Below are 23,732 nucleotides of genomic sequence, written 5' to 3'. Positions count from 1 at the left end.
TTTCCATCTTCAGCTCTCAACTTCAGACTTTGTGAGTTTGTTCATATCCCATTTCTGAATCATCAAGAAGTGATTCACTGTCTTGTTTCTTATCCCAAATCCTTTTTGATAAGAAATTGTCTCATACATAGTATATGTACATTTTTTCCACTTGTACAAAATCAGAAGGAATTGAATAGGAATTTACAGACACTATTGCAACAAAATGATATAATTTCATAAAGAATGGGTCATAGGGAAAGGACTGTTATGGAACAACACTGAGCACAGGATCTATAGACAGATGTTATGGAGCGAAGATTGACTAACATGTAAAAGTAGTTCCAATCAAATTTGTTTGCATAATTATACAAAACATACTCTTACATGTTTTCCTTGGTTGTTCTGAAAATCTCAGAACTTTGCAGTAGTATCTCATTGTAGGCTATCCCAGTATGGATAGGGTTAAAGAAAAAAAACAGTTTGGGTCCCTTTTTTTGCAAATGACTATCAAGTTATTCGATTTTGTCAAAAAGTGAGTATACAATGAAAACGTATTTCAAAGAAACTTTTCTTCTATTTATTCATTGTCATCTTTACAGAATTTGATAGATTTTTTCATATTTCTTTCAATATAATTTTATATAATATGCAGTCCACTTTCAATAATAACGAATCATTATTTGTGAAGACAAGTTTTTAGGTCATATTGATCAAAATTCTCCATTTTATACAGATTCTACTCTGTACTTGTCACAGTAATAAAATAAGTGTTTTCTAGCAATACAATAAATCATGTAGGTGATATATCTCATACATGATACATTATTCATTTTTTTTCTTTTCTTTTTCAATGAGGGGACCAGATGTAGAGTAGAGGGTTTTTTTAAGGCAAGGAAGGGTATGTTTTTTCTTCAGTATGCAGGGTTTTATGTGTCAAAACAACAACAACAAAAATTTCTACTAATTAGAATGAAAGGATATGCCCTCAGTTAAACATATTTTTCCTCTAAAAACCTACTAGTTGCCCAGCAGTAGCTCTCAGTAGCCACCGCAGGCCCCTGTGAGGGCCGTGGGAGCACGGACACCCCCCACCCTGGGGTTCAGCCTTGGAACCCCAAGGCCAGCACGGGATTTGGGATGACTGGGCAACCTGGGATTGGGCTGCTGGGAAGGAGCAGAGTGAGAAAGGGCTGGGAGAAGCCTGATTTGGGCTTTGCCTCTTCTCCTGGGAGCTGTGTTTAAGCTCCAGCACTCCCAGAGGGTCTTTGCCTGAGCTGCTCCTGGCCACCGGCCTTGCTGACCCCACCTTGCCTTGCTGACTCAGACTCTTTATAATACCTTACCATTTCATTTGGTAGAACAATATAAGGATATTTTTTACAAAGTTTATGGCAGAAAATCCAGGTTACGAAAATTCTATTCAAAATGTAAGATCTTTTTTTTTACATTAGATGCAACTTTTCTTAATTTTTACATTTCTGAACTACACCCTTCTGTACTATACTCACTTTTGTATCAGTATATATGCTGAAATGAATCTCAGCAACAGGCATACCTCAATGAGTTTCTTACTTGTGTCTCTGTGGTCACTCAGGATTTTACTAACAAGGAAGTGGGAGTGACAAAAAGTCACTATGATGCATTATACGCTTTACAAAGAAATACAAATGGAAGTTCATCATATTTGTTGTCAAAATACACACAGATTGAACGTGTATAGCAGTCACCTGTCCAAGATGAAGTGTTTTAGTGTTTCAAAAATGTCAAACTTAGTTGTACAGGAGTGGAACAGAGGGATATAAGACTTAACAAATCTCATTATGCTTTATTGATAAGAATTTTCCTTTTATTTCATGAACCCTTTTTGTGATGAAATATTAGAGTATCCTGAGATAATTGTCTAATCCTAAAACTTCCTTGATTAACTCCTTTTTTTTTTTTTTTTGTCAGTAATAAAATCTTAGTAATCAGTTAGAAGAATATGTGTTAGGGATATTTTATACTGTTGGATTGAATAGTAGGAATGAATTGCTAAGAAAGGGTCCTTTTTCAAAAAAACAGGTCTTCTTTTTTAGTATAATTTTGGGGCAACTCTTCTCTCTGTTAAGCTGATATAAATAAATAATAGTTCTTCTAAAGTCAGTAAAATTATTCTGCATAAAGCTGGTGTGCAGTTAAGAGTATCAGGTCATGTCTTCAAGTGGATTGCATATCTAAATCATTACAGTCCATTTACTTTGAAAAGTCCTCTGGCCACAGTGTACTATTTGGAACTAGAGTTGAGAATATACAAAGGAGACTGATACCTCTTTATTTAATCCTTCGCCCCTCTCCTCACCCTCCACCCCCAAAAAAAGAGTTTGCCAAACTGTGGCTATTGCATAAACAGATGATTGATTTGACATGCTGCACTTCTGTTCAGCACAGTTTAATTATTCAATTGGGTGTTGATCTCTCTGAAGCATGAGATGCTAATTATTATGCCAAGATTTGTATTTAAAGCTGAAATTCTGTTTGGGTGTGTGACTTATTTCTTTCAGTTAATTCAGCTGCAGCGTATGCCTTGCTTTCTGTCATCTGCATTACAATAACAGTGACTTCCTAGCATGTGCTGGCACATAGCCAGAAAGACAGAGTAACCCCAGTGTCTCTGTGTGCTTTCACTGCCACTTCAATGGACTATTGCTGTCAGCAGTAAAAGTACAATAAATTGAAGCTCTTTCTTCTGTAGAAATCCTATGATAGAATTAAGGAGTACTTTAATATTTTACAAGAGACTGAGACCATCTGCTAGGATCCAGCTGGATGGCTCTTGGTCTAATAGAGTGGAAATGCATCTTGTGACTCTCTATTCGGGCGGTTTCTTCAGCTGTCTTTCCCGTTGTTAATCTTTCAGCAATCACACTCTGTGTCACTGAGCGGTCAGAGCAATTTCCGCTTACAGGTCAAAGCATTGGGGTTATGCTTTTAATTTATTTAATTAATTACCAGCTTGTTCAGTTAAAGCAAAGTCCTTTTAAGCCTTACGCAGGGGGAAGAAAAGAAGAGGAAGACTGGAATGGGGAACATATTTCTATTTAAAAAAGATAAATTTAGGACTCAGATGCTATACAGTTAAGTAGAGAGCAAAAGAAAGGTTAGGAGACATTCAAAGTTAATCTTCACAGGATATTTCCTGATACTGTGTATTTTGTCATGGCCAATTCACAAGCTGTCTAGTCACCCAGCTGTAAAAGAGGTATTTTGCAATACCCATCAATCTCAGACATAAGCTTCATATGCTTTACCACCACCACCACCACCACACACCCTGTTTTTGTTTTACACTGTAGAATTTCTGGCTCTGGAGAACTGACAAAATAGTATGGAATATCTGTCTACTATCAGGTAAATGGGCTTCCAATCCTCCCAGATTTTTAATTATCTTATAATTTGATCCACAGAATGACTGAATGAAACTCCACTTTGGACTGACTTTCTTTATATATTTGATTGTTTATTATCTCTTCCAGCTTTATATCCAGTCTAAATGCTGAGAATTGATAAAGAATACATATTTTTGGCTTTTCCTTTTGTCTGAAGTTGATTCAAAGTATCTTGCACTACTCTGAGTAGTATTGTATCAGCCAGTAAGGTACATGGTAGTCCAGTAAAGTGGGTGGGCAACAGTATATTTGTCATACTCACAAGCACAGCCACTCAGAAGGAAGTCAGATTTGGTCAGAAAACTACTTAACTGCATTATGGCAGAGCTGAGACCAAGTGATTAAATTCAGATTAGGTAAAGGTCTGTAGCAAGATAACGTAGCTACATAACTCCTGGACCCAAACTGACTGACTTTCAAGCTTTCCTGAGAAAGACAAATACATGACTATCCACACTACTGCCTGTGGATGGAACTGTCCCTTATTTGTCTTCACCTCAGAGCTATTGTCTCTGAAAGCCCTGGTATGCTGGCTTTATCGTTTGCCTTCTGTTTTATGTCCTCTTCTAGCAATAAATAAATAAATAAATAAAAATAAAAAATCTATTTTATATAGAATATGATAGACTTCAGAGGAATATCTATAAAGATGAAGTTAAGATGTCCTTTTCTCGCACTGAAACATAGGAGATTAGCATGCCTGGGCTAGTTCAACTTCGTTTCTTGGGAAGTATTGTGTCAAAGGCTAAAACCCATTATAAAGATGTATGGGGGTGTGTATGGTGGCCTGAGATGTGTCAAAAGAGTATTTAGCCCTTCTGGGCTAAATGCTTACTATCTCATTTCCTAGCAATTGCAGGAGAATGACTCTTTCATCAGTCTGTGTTCCTGCATTCACTCATCCTGTGATCAGCGGGAGCTGTGAAGACTGAGATCTTAATCTCAGTGAGTACCCTTTGCAATTGTATATGCAATGTGCGTATGCTTATCCATATTCCAAGAAATGGACTAAATGTACTTTTAAGAAATCTGTAATTTCCAGAAATAGGTTGTGCTCCATATGAATTCTGTAAGAGGCTTCTCATAACTCTCTGCCCTTGATCACAACGATATTAGGTCATAAAGGTAGAAATGCAATAAATGGATGAAATCCAGTTTCACTTATTTCTGTTAATTTCTTTTCTCACCTTATGGTCTACTCAGAGGAAAGAGTCTAAGACAAGGAGTTAATAGCTTAGTTGCCAAACCCTATGTTGGCTAGACCAAACAGTATTTTCTTTTTCTTTTTCTTTTTTCTTTTTTTCTTTTTTTTTCTTTTTCTTTTTCTTTTTCAATATGGCCACTGAATACATTTGCAAGCTTATTTTCGTAATATGTCAAATAATGAAAAAGCAGATAAACATTTAAGAAAGGGCTGCATACATACTGTGCCTATAATGTTTCTGTGACATACTCTGGGATTAATCCTTGCTTCTTGGGCAAGCAGGTGCAAAAGTAATTTGTGTACACCCTGCTCATGGCTCACTTGGTTCAGAGTGGTATAGCTACATCCATCCTGCAGACAACTTGGGGGAATCCTGTGGAGGAAAAAGGATGAGCAGGGAGGCACTGCGGGGCGGAACATGGGAAGGTCGTAACGGGCGGAGCACTGCTGCCGGAGAAGAAGGCGGGGCTTTACAGCATTATAAAAGAGCAGGACGCGCTTCATTAAACGCCATTTTGCCACTCCTCATATTGGTGTCTGTGTGGTGATGGTCCGGGGTCTGGGGAGAAGGCCCCGTGCCTCCTCGGTAAGAACGAGAACGGTAACAGAATCCCTGGCTCAGCCGCTTTCCACATGGATTTGTTCTCTTCCATGACATATCACCACAAAAAGAGATGGCATAGACTTCAGTGTAGATCTTTTTAAATTTTGAATGAAACTACTCAAACTGTACTTAGCTCTCTTAGCATGACTTCTCTACTTCATGTCTAAGGAACCAGGAAGACCCTTGCAGCTGTGAATTCCTGCTCCCTGTTCCCCCACACATACCTCCCCAAATTGGGGATCTTGCACTACAAAATGCACTGTCTCAGAAGCTTCTAAACTCATATAGCCCCTATATGGGCCTGAGATATTCTAACTTTTTTTTTTTAAGTCCTTAGACGTTGCAGCTTCCCATATTTATGATTTGTAACACGATATAAAGTGTGTGTGTTTCCTGCAGTAGGTTGTGGCATGGAAGCTTAACTCTTGCTTGGGCAATGCTGTGGGGGCTGGATGTTGCAGAAATTGAGATTTGCACAGGCTCATCCATACTGCCTAGGGGAGTGATTCCTGGACCAAAATATTAATGATTTTTGCCTAGAGAGAACTGTAGTTCTTCACTCCAGGGAAAAAAAATGAAATCATAGAGTGGAAACAGGATGAATGAAAGAAACAGAAATTGATCCAGATGAATAGTGTAGTTATAGCTATTAACACTATGTCTAAGTAAAAAAAAATGCCTTAACTGAGTCACTCTTTTTCTCAGAAAAAGATCTAAACACATTATTTTTCCATTACTCATGATATTCTTGTACTCTCGCACATAACCATGTGCAAGGAGTTCAGAAAAGAGTTAGCTTTCAACTAACTTGATAGAGCCAATCTTATGAAAACTTTAGCTAAGATTTTTTTTTTTATTTTAAATTTAATAAAAATAAACTGTACTTCAGGTAACTTTTCTCACCGATATTTCCTGAAACTTTCTGATGATTGATTACTTCTTAGCATTTATTAGTATCTCGTTCATATTTGGAGGAAAATAAGAAATTGTAAGCCAACTATTTTTTTTAAAAAGAGAGTTTAAAATGGACAAAATTAAGGTACTACACAGTGTTATACATAAGGCGTTATATCTCATTATATCATGAGACATCGTTATTTCAGCTGGCACAGAGATATAGGCTGTTCATCTTTTTTTTTTTTTTTTTTTTGTCCTTGAACATGAACATTCTAAGAAAATGCCCGAAGTGATCGATGTAGCACACACTTATTGATCCAGCTGCAGTGGTGTAATTCTATTCAATTTGATACTGGTTGAAGAGCCAGTCTACTAATTTTAGTTAAAATAGACGGACTGTGTTATGACAATTAAAATCAGAATTAAACTCGTAAATGTCCAGAGTTTCATAATCGCAACATGAAATTCAGTAAATCTGTGCCTTTTTTAAGCTTACTTTGATGTTTACTGGAAGAAATCAATTGAACAAAACTATAAAAGATCTTATTTTAAAAATCCCTATCTTATTAGTGTTATTCAAATATTAATTAAGTGTATGCTTAAGGGGCAAATTTCAAAGGATTATGATAAGTCTCTAGGGAATACTTTGAGCCCTAAAACTGCACATAGTAAGGGATAGTTCCTGTCCCAGAGAGTTTAATAATCCAGAGAAATGAGACAAATAGTGGGGACATTAACTAAATCAAAGTGACTTGCTGAAGATCAGGCAACAGAGCTAGAAACTGGATCTGAACATCTTGACTTATAGGCCACTGCCCTAACATTTTCTCCTTTGTTTTAGAGGCATATCACAATCTCTTAACTATTGCCCAGTAAACCCCACAGAAAATTTTGAAACTTACTCTCAGAGAGGACTTCATAGATGGAAGTTTGTTTAAATTTAATACTTTTTCCACTGCCTGTTGTGAAGTTGAACTCCCCATTCTCTCTCCTATTGATGTTTAATATTCAATGTGGGTTAACTGGATGACTGAATCCCTACAGGACAAATATATATTTCTTAAATTATAGGGAAAAGGTTACAGAGAAGATATTACAGTGACTCTGAATTCTGTTAGAGAACAGGATTGTTTTATAATAATAATGTGTCTCCTAAATGGAGACTAAAAGGAAGACATTCCTATTAGTATGTGGTTTCCACTTTCAGCTTCTGCTGTTATCCTCTTCAAGACTTTGACTGGGAATCAGAATATGACACATTTTATATTCTAATATCTGGAGAATCCTTCTGTGAAGTGCTCATCCTTCCATTTTTATTCTGACATTACTCCAGACAGATAGATTATTTTCTTATGAAAGCACTCAACAAATGAACTGAATTTCCGTTGGGGTTAATTCCTAACCAATGTCCTGATTCAGCAAGGCAAATATAGGCATATTCACAGTTTAATAGGCAACTTTACTTTCAGAAGTCAATGAGATTACTTGCATTCCAGATAGATACAAACTTAAATACCAAGCTAGGCGGAGGTCTAGGTTACTCTTTTACCTAGTCAGAAAAGACATACTCGTCTTTGGCCTTTTCCAGGTCCATTAAAATCAATAATAATCTTTCTACTGTGTCCAGAGATTCTTTACTGTGTTCTCTGGTAAAATGTAAATTGCAGAATTTCATACACCTATTCTTGAACTGGATCCCATTGTCACTTGTTTGGGTTTTTGAAGCTTGTGTGTTTGTGTGTGTGTGTAAAAATACACAGGTGTCTATATAATACATATATAAATACATGATTTCAAGAAATGTTCCAGTTCTGTCAAAATTCTAGAATTATAACACATGATTACTGGTGGGAAGCAGGGTCCTGCTTTGAATTCATGAGCTTACAAAGCCTTAGGGCTGAATGCTCAGCAGGTGTAATGCAACATAGATTCATTAAATCTAGTGGAAGTAGGCCAATTTACATAGGCTAAGGATCTGTCCCTTAATATTTAATCTGGTTTCCCAAGTGATTCTTCTAATTGCTCTCTATGTTCCGCTTTACTGCTATCTGGCAGTTACAGTGAGAGGGCTATCAAATATTTAATTAAATTGAATCACAGCCATATTTTATTTCAAAATATCCCCAAAAGGTTTAAATCAATTTGTTTAATATTAAAATTTTAAATACTAACAGGACTGACTTCTTGGTCTGTATCAGTTGGCATCATTCTGTGAAAGTAAGTGTAGCTATGCTGAATTATATCACTTCTAAGTCCAGTTCCAATTTGAATAAAAAGAAAACAAGGCAAATATTACCTATCCTAGTTATCTGTATTTCTGCTCACAGTCATTATGACATTTCTTTCTATGTTTCTGTTGCACGAGAAAAATTCAAAGTCAAAATCTATGGGCATATTTTGTTTTGTGAATGTTTTCAAAAACATCTTTGGCCATAAGTAGTGGGGCTATACAATTCTGCTTTCAATGAGCCTGGGACATTTTTCTTCCACATAGCATTTTCCGTTATATTAAATTCAATATTTCAGCTTCTGTAATTTTTTATAGCTAAAAAGATTGTCTTAAACTTTTATTTACAAAAAGTGTTTCTTGTCGGAAAAAAAAGTTAGAGATATTTGTAATAGTTTAATTGGTGTTGAGAATAAGATTAGATTAAAATTAGCCTACATTCTTCAAGCAAAATACTGGAGGCAGAGCTGTTCTAATATAAAAAGAAAAACATATCAAGTAAAACTTCTTTTAACAGCTTATGCCGTAATCGGAAATAAGTTAGTGTATTTTGATAAAGAATTAGACAAAAGATTCAACATGTCACTTCAATATTCATGTGCACATTCAATATTCATTGTGCACATGGGTTACTTCTGTCTGTGTGGTATGCTCTCATTTATCAGCAAATAATGATGCAAAAGTAGCCTTGTCCTGAAGTAGAGCTTTAAAAAAAATAGGAATATAATCTTTTTTCTTCCTAGTTTTTAAAAATCAGAGCTTTAGGAATAGTTAGAGAGCCTCTAAGAAACTAACTAATTTAACTGCAAAGAATCTTAAATTGAAAGTAACAGTCAAACTTAAACTTTCAATACACAACCTGGCATTCCAGGAACAACTCTGAATACATTATTTCTGAAAAAGTAATTATTACACTTTTCTTTATAAAGCAAAAAGCATAATTGCACATTTTTAGCTGTAGCTATTAATACTGATACAAATCATAAACACATGCCACTAAACATCCTTTCATGATCTTTAAGTTGCATGTGTTAATTTCCCTGTTTTTTATCATCTAATATATTTTCTTCTCATAAAATGTGTAATAATATTTCACATTTGATTGTCTTGACTGGTATATATAATGACAAAACTAAAACAAATGAGTTAAAAGTAGGACAGGGTGATTTAAAGTTTCGAACATAATTTATCGTGTGTTCAGATTGTCTTTTTATTCCCTGTTTTTGGCTATATTACAAAGTTTAGCAAGTGAAGTAGGCAAGCATAAAGCAGGTCTATCCTTAGAAGTTTTGTTTTGTTTCTGTTATAGGTCCTTCTGATTTTCCATGAGCACTTTAAATAACCAAGATCTTTCATAGCCACAGATGTTTCTTAAATAGATATATGTATTTCAGGATTGGTTCTTCAAAACAGATTAGACATCCGTTCTATTTCATCTTTTCATTAACGATAGAATGTCACCTTTAGTCGCTAATGAGCAAATTCCTGTGACCTCATCTGCCATGCCGTCTTCCAAAGAGCTCCTGGAGAACAGGGGGTAAAAAGACATTATTTTCATTTCTGTTTTCTTGACTACTAAACTGGATCTGCAGTGCATACCATCTAGTTAAAATTGCCTTGGATTCAGAGGATTGAAATTCGATTAACACAAAGCTACATTTTAGTAAAATCTGCTGGAGAGTTCTATTGGACTGCAGACCAGAGTATGGCATCTAAACTTGTAAAATTAATAGTAATTATAATAAAAATCTGGACAAAGGGATACTCAGCTGTTATATCCTATTTGTACTCGTGAAGTGCATTCAGAAGTATTGTTCAGTAGTGAATCTTAAAGAAGCTTCAGGCATTTCTACACTGCTAAATAAAACAGGAAAAAAACTTGAGCACTTGACTGTAAGCGTAACTCCTTGTTTACTTACTCTAGTCTGGACTATCCCAAAAAGCTCTCTTCCAGACAAGTCAGCTCCAGTGAAGACCTGCCCTAAACAGTGAGGACATGAGCCAGTGCATATCTTCTAAACTCAACGACAAGGTTTGGTCCCTGGCTTGCTTTTATGTATTAGTGTAGACAAAGACTTAGCAGATGTACCATAAAAGAAAAAGGCTTTGCATGGAAAAATTATTGACTAAGGCTGTAGAAAACCAGAGAGCTGGAGTGAGTGCTTGGCTTTACACCGAAAAGAGAGATCACAATTGGCCTTTCAGAGACTTGTGCTGTTTCAGCATTATTCAAAATGCCTATAAAAGAGCTAAAATATGCAATAAACCAAGTTTGCTGACTCCACCAAGTTACTGAAGGTAGAAAAAATGAAGGGCCAACTGTGAAAGACAGCAGTAGAATTTTACTGTATTGACTGGTCAATAAAATAACAGATTAAAGTGAAGGAAAATAAATGTGAAGTGATGCTCATGGAGGAAAAAAAAGTCTGCACAGAGAAGGCTCATCACCTGAGCTGATGGTTTTAAAAGTTCTATGAAAAGATATCTCAATACTCAGTACTGAATAAAAGCTAAATAAAAAAATCCTTTTTTTGTGGAAAAAAATGAGGAACGATTTGGAAAAATATTATGCCAGTGTATAAATGTTGTTCTTCATTTCTGAACCTCTGTCTCCCCTTTTTACCAAGTAAAGAAAGAGAAAGTTCATAGAGGCAAAGAAAGATATCAAAGATATAGAACAGCCTCTGTATGAAGAATGATGGGACTCTTCAGATTGGAAGAGATGACTGAGAAGATACACGATAGAATTATTTCAAATCATGAATGGCATAAAGAAGATGAAGAGTGAATGATTTTTCACTTTCTCTCAAATAGAAGAGCTAGGGTCACAGAAAAGAAACTAGCAGATGACAATTTGAAACTAATAGGTAGTAGTTTGAAAGAAATATTAAGCATTAGTATTAAAAGTTATTTAAATATATAAATAAAAATATAGGTAGAAAAATATTAAGCTTTAATTTAGTATAAATATTAACCTATGTCCTGCAGAATGGTATGGATACTAAAAGTTTACAAGAAATAGAAAAGTCACTGGACAAAATCATCAGAGAAAAGTCCATTGAGGACAAAAAGTTACAGAAATACAACTTCTGCTAATGGTGCTCTCTAGGCATGAGAGTATTCAAGAGAAGCATTGTTTCATGATTCCCCTTTTCCTTCTTAGGCATTTGCCTTTAGTCAGTGTTGGAGACAGGATGAAGGATAAGATGGATGTTTTTTGCTTTCCCAATGCAGAGACATTATGCTTGGTATTTTCCTTTATAACTGATAATGCTGGAGTTCATCCATGCTTTCCTTCCACAGTTCTTGATATATGAAAGAAATGAGAATATTCTTTAGAGTGAGTGTTTTCATCTGAATAAGAATAATATATATATTCAGTTCACTGGCGCGTGTCAAAGATCCAGAATGGAAGCAATAAGAAGGATATGGTGAATGTAACAGTGAAAATAATAATAATAATAGCAATCATCATCATCATCATCATCATGCTAGGTAATTAAAAGAAAAGACTAAAGTTCAATTTTCACACTGCTGTTTAGCTCTCAGTTCTAAATAGCAACAGAAACACTAGTTTGTGATTAGCTTTTGTCTTGATAATGCATGACAGTATGCATTTTGTTTCAGTTATTCACTAACATTGTTTGAAGAACATGGAATTCAAGAGCCTTTAATGATAAAACACAGATTATTATTATTATCATTATTATTAATATTATTATTATTATTATGTTACTCAGTCTTTTATATTGTATAAGCAGGGCAAGATTTCACACTTGCTGTAGAACTGTTGAATCAAATTATGCTTAATTTTAAGAAGAACTGCAATAGAATCTTTTTGAGAGCACTGGTCTTCTGTGAAGCAGACACCCTTGTGCATTGCTACAAGACCAAGATTAATTTAACTGAAGATGAAATTAAATGTTATGGCTTGAACTCATCTTATGGTTTACTGCTGAAAGGGTGAATTCATACTGTCCTCCTTGTTTCTCCATTCCTTGTTACAAATTCATTCCCATCTTGCTCTCAGTCTGGTACCCACTGGACTCTTCGCTGAGATGGTTCAACTCACTGAAGTGCCAATATATGGTTGTGCATAAAACTTATCTGAAAAAAGTAACTAACTTTCGGATGAATTAGTATGTTCTGTTAGCTCAGTGAAGTGTCTTTGAAGAGCCACACCAAGTACCAGAGAATCAGTGGTCAGAAACGTGGGTGGAAAGAGGAGAAAGATTTTCACATTTGAGGGGTAATAGGCTGTTGGCAAAGTTATAAAAGAATAAAATAATCCAGGGAAAATCTCTAAATCTTGCATTTTGTGGGATAAAAAAGAAAAAGAAAAAAAATAAACTGTAATGCCTTTATTCTCAATCTCAGACACAAGGGATAGAAAATTACTCTATCAAAGAATGTTGCATTCAGAAATACAAACCCATTTTATTGCTTAGAGTTTCCTCCCAGCTCATTCCGTCAGTTTGTTTCTCTTATGCCTCTGCTTTTCCCTTTACTACAACTTATCTAACTGCCATTTTTATTCCACAAAATCCTTCCTTAAATGTTCTCTTGTTTTACAATAAGAAAAAAACTTTTTTATTTTTTTTTCTTTTTTCCTTTTTTTTCTTTCATAAGGCACACATTGAAAGAGATATGTTTAGTCTTGGTGTTCTATGGTGATCTAACAGTGTAAGGACATCAACAAAGCTGAGGCCTCTTAGTATTACCTATTAATCTCTGGCCAACAGTTTCTCTTTGGTCTAGCAAGTACTTGATAGTTTATACAAATTAAAACATTATTAACAGTATATTAGGGAGGGTTACTTTTACTGTGAAGCATTCTGTTTGATGAACTCACCTGAAATATGTAATGCACAGCTGTACTGGGAAGTCTGTACTTTGCCTTTGGGACACAGATTGACTTCAGCTGAGCTATATGAGACATAAATTTTCACTGATATTTCAAGCATATATTTTTTCTTCCTCAGTAAATGTCATCAGCATTGTGCTATAAGATTCAAAACCCATTTGGATTAAGGATAACTATTTTTGCAAAATGAAACAATACTGTTTAAAGAAGCTGTGAAAGAGCAGTGCTGGAATAGGCATCCTGAAATGTATAAGCACTCTCCTTGATACCTGAGATATTAGGCTGATATTTTTTTTAACTTGCTTTAATTGTTTTTAATTTGATCATTTTGTTTTAATTGACCTACACTCAGTAAAGCAGAATACCCAAACATTGATTTTTATAATACGAGAGTTCCATCCAGACCAAGAAAGCTCTACTCCATGAAAACTTTATTGAAAGACAAACTGCAAATAAAAATGGTTTCAAAGCATTTTCCAGGGAAAAGTTAAATAATAAAAAAAACTTTTTAATACCCAACTTACCAGTATACTCTGAAAAAACTTCATAAAATAATCTTAATCACTGAATCAGAAGAACCAGAAAAGAAACCTGTTCCTGAATTATTAGCTTAGGGTTGTCACGTGGGGGAGGTGAGGCTGTTTTGTTCAAATCTTTTTTCACTAATGACAAAAGAACAGAAAAAATATTGCAGTATTTTATCAACTATTTTTTAATCAAGAAAACAAAAGTATTGTTTTATTTTTCTTGGTTTTATTTTCTTTTACCCCCTTTATCGCCTGATAGTTACTTTAATAAAGTGGTAATAAGTATGTAAGACCTGAAGCATATGTATCAACCATGTCTAGTTCTGAAAGGAATTATTAACTTTTGGGAGCAACATTCTGATTTCAGGTTGTTCTTTTTTAAAAGAAAGAAGAGCAGAACAAAGAGAAAAGGTCTTTATGTTTCATACTATTTATACTCTTCTACAAGGACATTTGCTCAGCTGTTTTTTAAGCTTTCACTGCCATCTGTGTATCCTCAACCTGGTAGAAAGTTTGAAAACTGACTTTTCATTTGCTGTTCATAACCTTTTTATAGACATTTGCTTTGAGAGCTTTATGATCAGTAAGAGATGTATATGTCTTTCAGTAACGTATTTGTCTAATAATTTGGCTGAATATTTAGGAAGGATATTACAAACAGCAAAATAATGTCACTTCCAGAAAAAACACCTTGGCAAAGTAGGGCATGAAACAAGCACACTAATTAGTTTTCTATGTATAATACGAAAGGAAGAAACACCCCTTTTACACTAAAGAGTAAAAAGGGGAATGAATTATTTTTCTAGTCTATGAAATGCTAGAAACAGTAAGGATAAATATTCTAAATCTGAACATTTTTCACTCATATGATGAACAGAAAAGAAGCTGTTACAATCATTTCTTGTGACTGACTTTGATATAAAGGAAAAAGTCATTTTCACTTTTCTTTTCTTTTTTTTTCAAGAGAAGGGATACAACAATTTCTTTCTATTTGATTTCCTAAATATGACCTTTCTAGATTAACTAAGTGACTTAAAGAACTTGATAAGAAATGATGAAAATCCATTCAATTATATAGTTTACAAGAGAGCTAGTTTTTAAGTAAGGTGAAATATAGCTAAGGGGATTGAGAGGGACACTGCACACATTTGTACAGTTGTCATGGCCAATGTCTGCCCTTCAGCAGGAACTGACTGCTCATGTCATGTTCAGCAGCGAACAGTGAATTTGCCTTACTTTGGAAAATTTGCCTGTGATACAGAGCTGGTGAAGCCATTGCAGCAACCTCCCACACCATCTGCTCCTTACCTTCAGCACAGCCTGCCCTAAGGGAGGCATGTGCTGAAAGAGACTTCCGCTATTCCCTGCTAATAAAAATTAATGCTGGAGGGTTGAAACAGTGGAATATCGTAGACTCCATAGACAGCAGCTAGACTCTTGATTTCTCCCCTTCCCTTTTTACCTAGGTGAAAGGACTACTGGAGTAAGGAGGGAGACCACATACGGCATGTTTCCTCTCTGTTTTCTAATATATTTACAAACTTCTAATCTCACTGTAGTGCAAATCCTCAAGAATAGGTAGTGGCTACTGAAACTGAGGAATTTAAATTTATAGACTATACCTCTAATGGTATTATCACTTTCTTAGGTGAAAGCAGATATGTGGACTCACTGCGTTGTCCCATTGGAGAAGTTTGTGATTTCAAGAATAGTAGCCTTTGAAGCTCTGTGTTTGTGAGCATACATAGTCAAACACCACATTTTGCAGTAAAGCAATATTACCTCTTTACCAAGAAGCAGTTCCATGTGTCTCTAGATAATTTTGGAGATTTGACTCTCCCTCTTTGCATCTAAGATAACTTCACTACTGCAAAACCAACATACCTCAGTTACTCTTGTCTTGTAGTTGCACACACACACACACAGAAACAGCTCAATGGTTTATCTGTCCCTCTAAAGAGGAACTAGCTGTGCAAAAAATAGTTGCTTAAACTGTGTTTCTAGAAAAAAAAGATCAACCTAAGTGCTTTTTTATCTTGGACATAAATTGTATATGATATCAATAAATATTATCATAAAATAACTTTGCAAGCAAACAAAAAGAAAGGAAAAAGAACAGTGTGGTCTGATCAACTTCAGTGGGTTTTTGATCAATTTCTGCCTCGTTGTCATTATTTTGGCAGCTTCCATGAAGACTACACACCTCATTTGCAGGAAATATGAAGTATGGGGGGGGGAAAAAAAGTGGTCAACAGTGGAAAACTGATCTAAAGTAGAAAAAAACTCTTTGAGAAAGAGTCAGAAAGAGGTTTTGAGATGTATACTCACAATCATTTGGGGGGCCTTTGCAAAACTGCTCACTTATTTCTAACATTTACAATTCATTTTTTATGAGGTGGGAAGTTAAACAATCTTTCTCAAGGAGCTCTAAGCATTCCAGTAGTATTTTCTCTTCATTTTTGTGCACACATGCAGCTTTACTGCCAGTGCAGCCTAAATGCTTGTTTACCTACCACAGCAAACTCATTTCTCAGCAGTGATATCCCTGCTGCAAAGCCTAATCATCTCCACAGGGAACCCAAATCCTGGCCCACCTGCAGACTGCAGGCAAGGTTCTCTGGGGGGAGAAGCGCTTGGTAAGACCCTGTTGTTAGACTGAGACTTGCGGATCAGCAAGAGGAACCATAGGTCCTCAAGCTCAGGCACAGAGACAGCACTGCAGATCAGTGTAATCAGGGAGAATAAGACTTTTGCAAAATAAAAGCAGAAAAACTTTCTGTCAAGCATTCTCAGCACTTTATGAGCTTTGTTAGCAACTCTAATTTCCCGCAGTATAGCAGACTAACAGGGTTCACTGCAGAAAAGCTGCTTTTTGGGTAGCCAGAGGGGAGAAAATACAGGATTGAGAATACTATGATTCCTGGAGAACACCATAACATTCTATTTTGGGCCCAAAATAAAGCATGAGCTCACTCTGCACCACTCAGCTATTTTAATATTTTAAAGCAGAATTTGGCAGTTAGTTGTACCATTTTAAAGGAGAAAAATGAAAACAGGCTTTTGGTTGCTGAGGGTTTTTGTTGTTGTTGTTTCTTTAAGTTTTAATATAAACATGAAAAAAATAGTAACCAATTATGCAGGACAAAAGAGAGACAGATTTTGTAATGATTGTTTTATTTAAGTGGAAGCTATAACAGCAGCTCATTGTAAGCCTTTCATGATTAGCTTTCACTTTTTTTCAATTTACGAACCAATTTCAAAAGCTCTATGTGCATATGTGTACAATATCTATCATGAAGAAATATAGTAAAGTGCCTTCTTCCTATATATCACACTGCTACATCCCTTAAAAAGCTGCTGTGTATTTCAAGTCCATTTCTGCCACTTTTAAGTACCGTAGAAGAAATTATAGCTCATACAACTCTGATCTGACATTACTTATGCATTCTGATGAGAAGCTACTTTGAACTACACTTCAAAATAAAGCAAAATAAGATCCAATGACTTCAAGATTGTTGACTGGTAAATAAATAAAATTTCCTGTAGTTCATATAGTTCATGCCATTTTTCCATACTAACATGACTTATTGGTAATTGCACTCCTTAGCCATCAAGATATAAATCTATACTTTTAAGTAACTCAGATCTCTGTTTCATTCCTGGAGCCTGTATCCCTGAACATTCACAATAGATAAAAGCTAGCTGGTACCAGGTTGTCTTTTGGGGTCGAGCAACAGGTTAATTCTGAAACAAAACCTGGGAAAAGATTTGGGAACAGTTTATTTCAGGGACTACTCCCAAAAGATAATAGAAGAGAATGCACCAATCTGGGCTCATTCTGATTTACTCAGTCCAACATTATTTCAGACATCTTTGTGCTTCATTGGACTCACATGGCATAACCCTCAGTATCCATCACATTCTTTCAGTCTCGTGCTATAAAATTGCCACTGCAACAGCCCTGATTTTATTTCATACACTTTAGCCTGAAAAAAAAAAAAATATATATATATATGTACACACACACACACACACACACACACACACACACACATATATAATGTCCTCTCTTAGGTCTACAGAGATATAACATAGAATCCAAAGGTGATCCAGAACCAAATGTTACAGTCTGGCCACTTTGCTCTAAAAAGGGCTACTCTGAGCAGTGTGGGCACTAATTATTTTGCCTTCCTGGAAGGATCATTTTAACATTGTAGATCCAGACTCTAAAAAACAAACAGTAATCAACTGGATGTTGCAGGACTCACCTCCCTTGTAAGAGGAACTAGGGAGGCGGTGTGCTGTTGGGAGCGTTGTTGCTCCCTGGGAGAGAACTTCTCCATACAAAACACCGGGTCCAAGGCAGAGAGCTTGACATCTAAACAGACAGAAGAAAAGCAGCAGAGAGAGGAAAAGAAAAACAAAAAACTGTTATCACCATTTTCTAAATGGATACACACACACACACACACACACACACATGTACACACACGTACACACACGTATATATTACTTTGCAAGTTACATTGGAAACCTAACCCGCCCCCAAAATAACTCTATAGTCATGACTTTCTAGTCAGTTTAGCAAAGCAATTCAGACACAAGTAAATTGACCTGGTCCTTAGTTGTTTTAACTTGGTGCAGCTCTTTGGAAATCAATGTAATTACATGGATTTGTACCTGCTCATTGTCAAAAAATAATGCATCTCTGCAAACATATTTCCTGGGTTTTAGTTAAGAGTTGTACTGAACCCATCTAGATGGGAAAACATATATTTGAACAAACTCCCAACAAATGAATTATAATCAAAACAGTTGTGCTTTTGCTTGTGGCCACGACCCCAAAATGCTTAACCTTCTTTGCAGTGCTTCTTCCACAGGTTGCATTCAGCATTTGTTTTTCAGAGTTTAGTAGTAAATGACAGTTTTGACTGCCTGTCATTACCCATGTCCATATTTATTTTACAGGGGCAAGTAATTCACAATATTCATCGTATTTAGTGCACAATAGTCAGTTTTCAGGCATCAGTGCTGCCGCATGTCAACTATGAAATGAACTGCCTGTTTCAAACAGTGCCCCAAGCCAGTGACTGCCAGTGAATGCCAGCAAACTCAGAGCTGGCATTTTTTTTCGCAGTTCTGCAGTAAGTAGTAGGGCCTTCAGAAAGAAGAAAGTATTTCTGCCAGAAATTTGTAAGCTTCTGTACAGATCTGTAAGATCTGTAATCTGGAAGATTACAGAATGCAGTGGCATTATTCCTCAGTAAACATAACTGTATGAAGTTTCAAAGGTCAAATACTGATTATGTGAAAAATATTATGGTCATAAACACACTATCAGAGCATTATATTCTCTTTTAATCTTAAATTTACATCTCAGTTTTGCTAACATAAGCACCACATCCATGACAGAGATCTGTCTTCTAGTGTACATTATCACAATATTGTTTAGATTGGTGATGAAGTTAAGTTATGGCAGCTGCAGGGAAGGGCAACTTAAATGAACAGAGGACAGAGGATATTATTTTACATAAAGGGGATGAAGAATAAGTTTTTATCCTATCAAGATGTAAATTGAGAGAAAATACGACCATTTACTAAAAATACTTTGGAAAAGAGAGACTAATAGGTAACTAATAGGTGCAACAACTATTTAAACTAGAAAGACTGTATTGGCATAACAGCATTGGGGGGAAGGGACAGTCATCTACTGAAAAACATTGGTTGAAAATGTAATTGTATTTTGCCTTACCAACAGAGGAGTGTGGCTCTTGAAAAAACTTCCAGTAGGAAGGTCAGGGACATGATGTTTACCTAATGAAGTTTATGAATAGATTATACCATACTCTTGTCTGTGACAGAGGAAGAGAGCTTCCTACCTGAGAAGTTTCTTTCCCTCTCATATGCCTACATTCATCTGCGTCTCTTAGACAGATTAGGTGACTTGTGCAGCCTCCATTCTCCTCTCTAGTGTTACAACTTGAATAAAATACAGCAAAAAAGAGCACAGCACTAAAAAGGAAAATATTGGTGTCATTGTGCTTTTTAATCTGTTCAGGTTTTAACGTGAGAGTGATGGATTTTTTCTTTCATTCATAGCTTTCTTTTATCTGTTAACTCTTGAGTACCAGTCACTAATTAAGTTTTCAAAAACTCCTCTATACATGTTAAGTCATTCACGACATTTTTTCATCCACATTCAGATGATACTGAAATGGAGGTCTGGCTTTAAATAGTAAGTTGTTTAAATAGTAAGTAATATTTTTGTCATGAAGAATAGGTGTATCAGCATATCTCTAATTTAATCCTCTCAAGTTATTACTGTTTACTGGTAGGAATGACACTAGGAGGTTGCAGAGTAGTTACTTCTCTTTCTGCTACTGGAAAACTTGAGATTGGAGGAAGCAGCAAAGACTTTCAAAGGAATTGAAGTCTCCTTAAAAACTACATCAGGACATGCAAATCATTTCATAGTTATGAGTAAACTGGAAGCTTTCTGTAAACCAAGTTCTAGGAAGTCAAATCACCTGCAAATGTAGTCCTTCATCTCTACAGTCCCACTTCAGGGCACCACGTCAGAATGCATTAACTACAGCCCTTCTTATCCTTGTTCAAACCACGAAGCATGTACTCAGATCTCATAAATGATCAATGAAGCAAAAGCTTGTTTCAACTAATTTTTTATGATTAATTGCCTTGCTGGTTAGGGATAAGTTAATGTCTGATGGCACAAATGAAAATGGAAAGCATTTCACCCACAATGGTGGCCATTTGAAAAAATTTGTCCAAATGACTATGGACTCTAACCCAAGATGGTATGTTCAGAAAATCAGGTTGAGTTTAGTCTAACTTCTGTCATTCTGCAAAAGGGAATTCCATTATTATTCATAATGTATATAATTAATTTTTTTCCCTTAAACATGCAAAAGTCTGATTCATTGGAACACCATTCTGGATTACTGTATACTGAAGGAAAATCAATTAACTTTTTCAGCTTTTCTTTACAATAGTTACACTACCAAATTTCAGGGACTCACAGAAACAAAACTCAGCTCTGGAGAAACTCTAAATAGTAGTGCAAAAATGGAATGCCCATGGAAGAAACAGGCAAAGAGTAAGTTCTCTCTTGTGTTATTCCAAATCACTTATCACTGGTCTGACAACAGCTTGATGCTGTTCAGTGCACTTGAGACACATGCCTTAGCCTCAAAGAGAACTCTGATGAGTGGGATCAAATACAAAAAGAATACAAAGGACCAAGAAGCACATCAGCTAACACGACAGCAGAAATCAGTGTGCCTTTGTGACCTCAGACAAAGAGGTCTCTGTACGAGGAGATTATTTAAATCATGAAACTGGTTTAAACAACCAAAAGTGGAAATATGAGACATCTCAAAACTCTATATGAAAGCTGGAAAAGAAAAGAAAAAGTAAATAAAAAGAAAAAAGCATTAACTATTGAGTGTTGGATTCTTTCTTTTTTTTTTTCATTCTTCCTTTTTAAGAAATAAAAGACTGTGTAAAACTCAAGCTTTTAACAGGTGAACTGGAAGACATGTTATTGGATCTAACTCAATCTTTCTTTCATTTGCTTAGACTTTTCCATTGTAGTCAGTGTGTGGAATCCTCATTAAATGTGATCTCAGTCACATGCTATTAACTATTGGAACCATCAAAACCTTTAATAAGCAGGAATTTTTGAACATAAATAGTTATGAAAATGATCTTCCTTTGACAGAAAATTATTTTGAAAAAAGGAAGGAAAGAGAAAGTTGTTTAACTTACTCAGGATAGATTAATGATCTGTGAACATCTGGCTAAGTTTCTTTTCTTAGCATGCATTATTTTTGTATAATTCTGCTACCCAGTGTTACTTTCAGAAGACTGTTTCATTGCTGCTTTTCCAGTACTATGAAAGATGATTTTAATCGATAAACTCATATCTATTATTTCTAAGTACCAAAGAAAATATAAGTAGTCTTAATGGTTCAGAAAGACAAAATTATCTATCAGCCATAATATCTGGTATTCTAAATTATCTAATTTCCATAAAAATGACAGAATCAAGGCTTTGCTCCAAAGCATTCTCAAGTCAATGGAAAGAACTCCTTTTCACTCTCTGGGCCTATTGCAGATAGTTAATACCTAAATGACACCTTAAGTGAGCAAATAAGCATTTCATAGCCACTACTTAGAGAGACAAGATGCACATATGCAATAAACCATCACTTAGGGCCTAAAGAATTTGCACCAACCAAGGTGTTGATTAAAATTTTAATAAGTATTGCTTTAAAACCAGTATATTTACAATCTGAAGTACATTTCTGATAATGCATTTTGCGTTGTATTGGTTCTGTATATGTAATAGGTATGGCAAATATATATATATGTTTTTCTTATCACATGTTAGAAAAAAAAATACATATTGAAAAAGCAAGAACAAAATAAACTATTTTTATACTCCAAAATAGTTTCTGAACACAAATACCTGGCTGCAGGAACCTCTCCATGCATGTGAAAGACAGTGAAAAATATATAAATATGTGCCTGAAGTACATGGGAAAACTGACCAAATAAAGTTCTAGATGCTTAGGACTAGCTTGTGACATGCAACTTAACAAATTAACCAAATACAAGGGGAGTGTATTGGTTCAGCCAGAGAGGAAAACTGAAGCCCAAGCAATCACTTCCTCCTTCAGAATCTTTCTTTCTCTAAGACTGAAATAAATTTTGCCTGGGATGGACTTGATATACTATGTAATTTGCAAGACACAAAAAAATGTAAAGGTACTATGTACTTTATCAATCACAGGGGGAGGGTTACTGATAAAGCTTTGCTTCCTCCCAACTCTTCCACAACTGTTTATTTACAGGGGAAGAAGTTACAGAGTATTATTGGATATGATGATGCATGGCACAATCTGGCCTATGACATGATATTACAGTATGATCACACAGAATCACAGAATCGCTGAGGTTGGAAGGGACCTCTGCAGATCATCTAGTCCAACCCCCTTGCTCAAGCAGGGTCATCTAGAACACGTTGCACAGGATCACGTCCAGGCGGGTTTTGAATATCTCCAGAGAAGGAGACTCCACAACTTCTCTGGGCAACCTGTTCCAGTGCTCTGTCACCCTCACAGTGAAAAAGTTTTTCCTCATGTTCAGATGGAACTGCCTGTGTTTCAGTTTGCGCCCATTGCCTCTTGACCTGTCGCTGGGCCCCATCCTCTTGACACCCTCCCTTTAGATATTTGTATACATTGATAAGATAACATTGATAACATTGATACATTGATCTAATAAGGTTTCCAGCATCTCCTAGATATATACTGATTCAGAGGGTCATTCAAATGTTTTCTCACCTACTTGAAATCTGGACTGCTTGAAGTGTCATCTCCTGCCCATGATCTGTACTTCTATCTGGGATCTGTAATAGAGCTTCAAAAAACCCAGGGTCAGAAAGAAGGGTGGTGATAGTAATTCAGACTAACAGAAATAGTAAAACATCAGGGTCCTCTACCTTTGGAGTCATCTCTGTTGGTGGTGATATCAGTTAATTTAAACTGCCTTGAGGTATGTCACACATAAGTACATACCACCCACTCTACCCACTGTTAGAAAAGCTCACCAAGGTTTAAAAAAAAAAAAAAAAAAAAAAAAAAAACCTCATGGGAATCAACACACCTAGAAAGGGATTGGAAATAAGACCCTGAGAGTGAACAGAGAGACCAGTCAAGTATAGCTATTTCAGGAAACATGATGAAAGAGAATTTGAATCAACAACTACTGCTTCATTAAGCCTACAGTTTTTTGCTTGAAGTATTTCCCTAGAAATTGTTTGGAAATTGAAAGCAGTGTTCAGAGAAACTCTGGCTGGATTCACTGTGCTACTGTGGACAGTGATTCTTCTAAGATGTGCAGATCCAAGGCAGCAAATGATGCCAGGCATCCTGGGCTAACTGCCACAGAGCTAAAAGTCTGAAAACTGAAATCTATGCC

This window comes from Apteryx mantelli, chromosome 1 (genome assembly GCF_036417845.1).
Source record: "Apteryx mantelli isolate bAptMan1 chromosome 1, bAptMan1.hap1, whole genome shotgun sequence".
NCBI classification, from domain to species: domain Eukaryota; kingdom Metazoa; phylum Chordata; class Aves; order Apterygiformes; family Apterygidae; genus Apteryx; species Apteryx mantelli.
The sequence above is the reverse complement of the archived record's forward strand: the minus strand, read 5'-3'. Positions refer to the sequence as shown.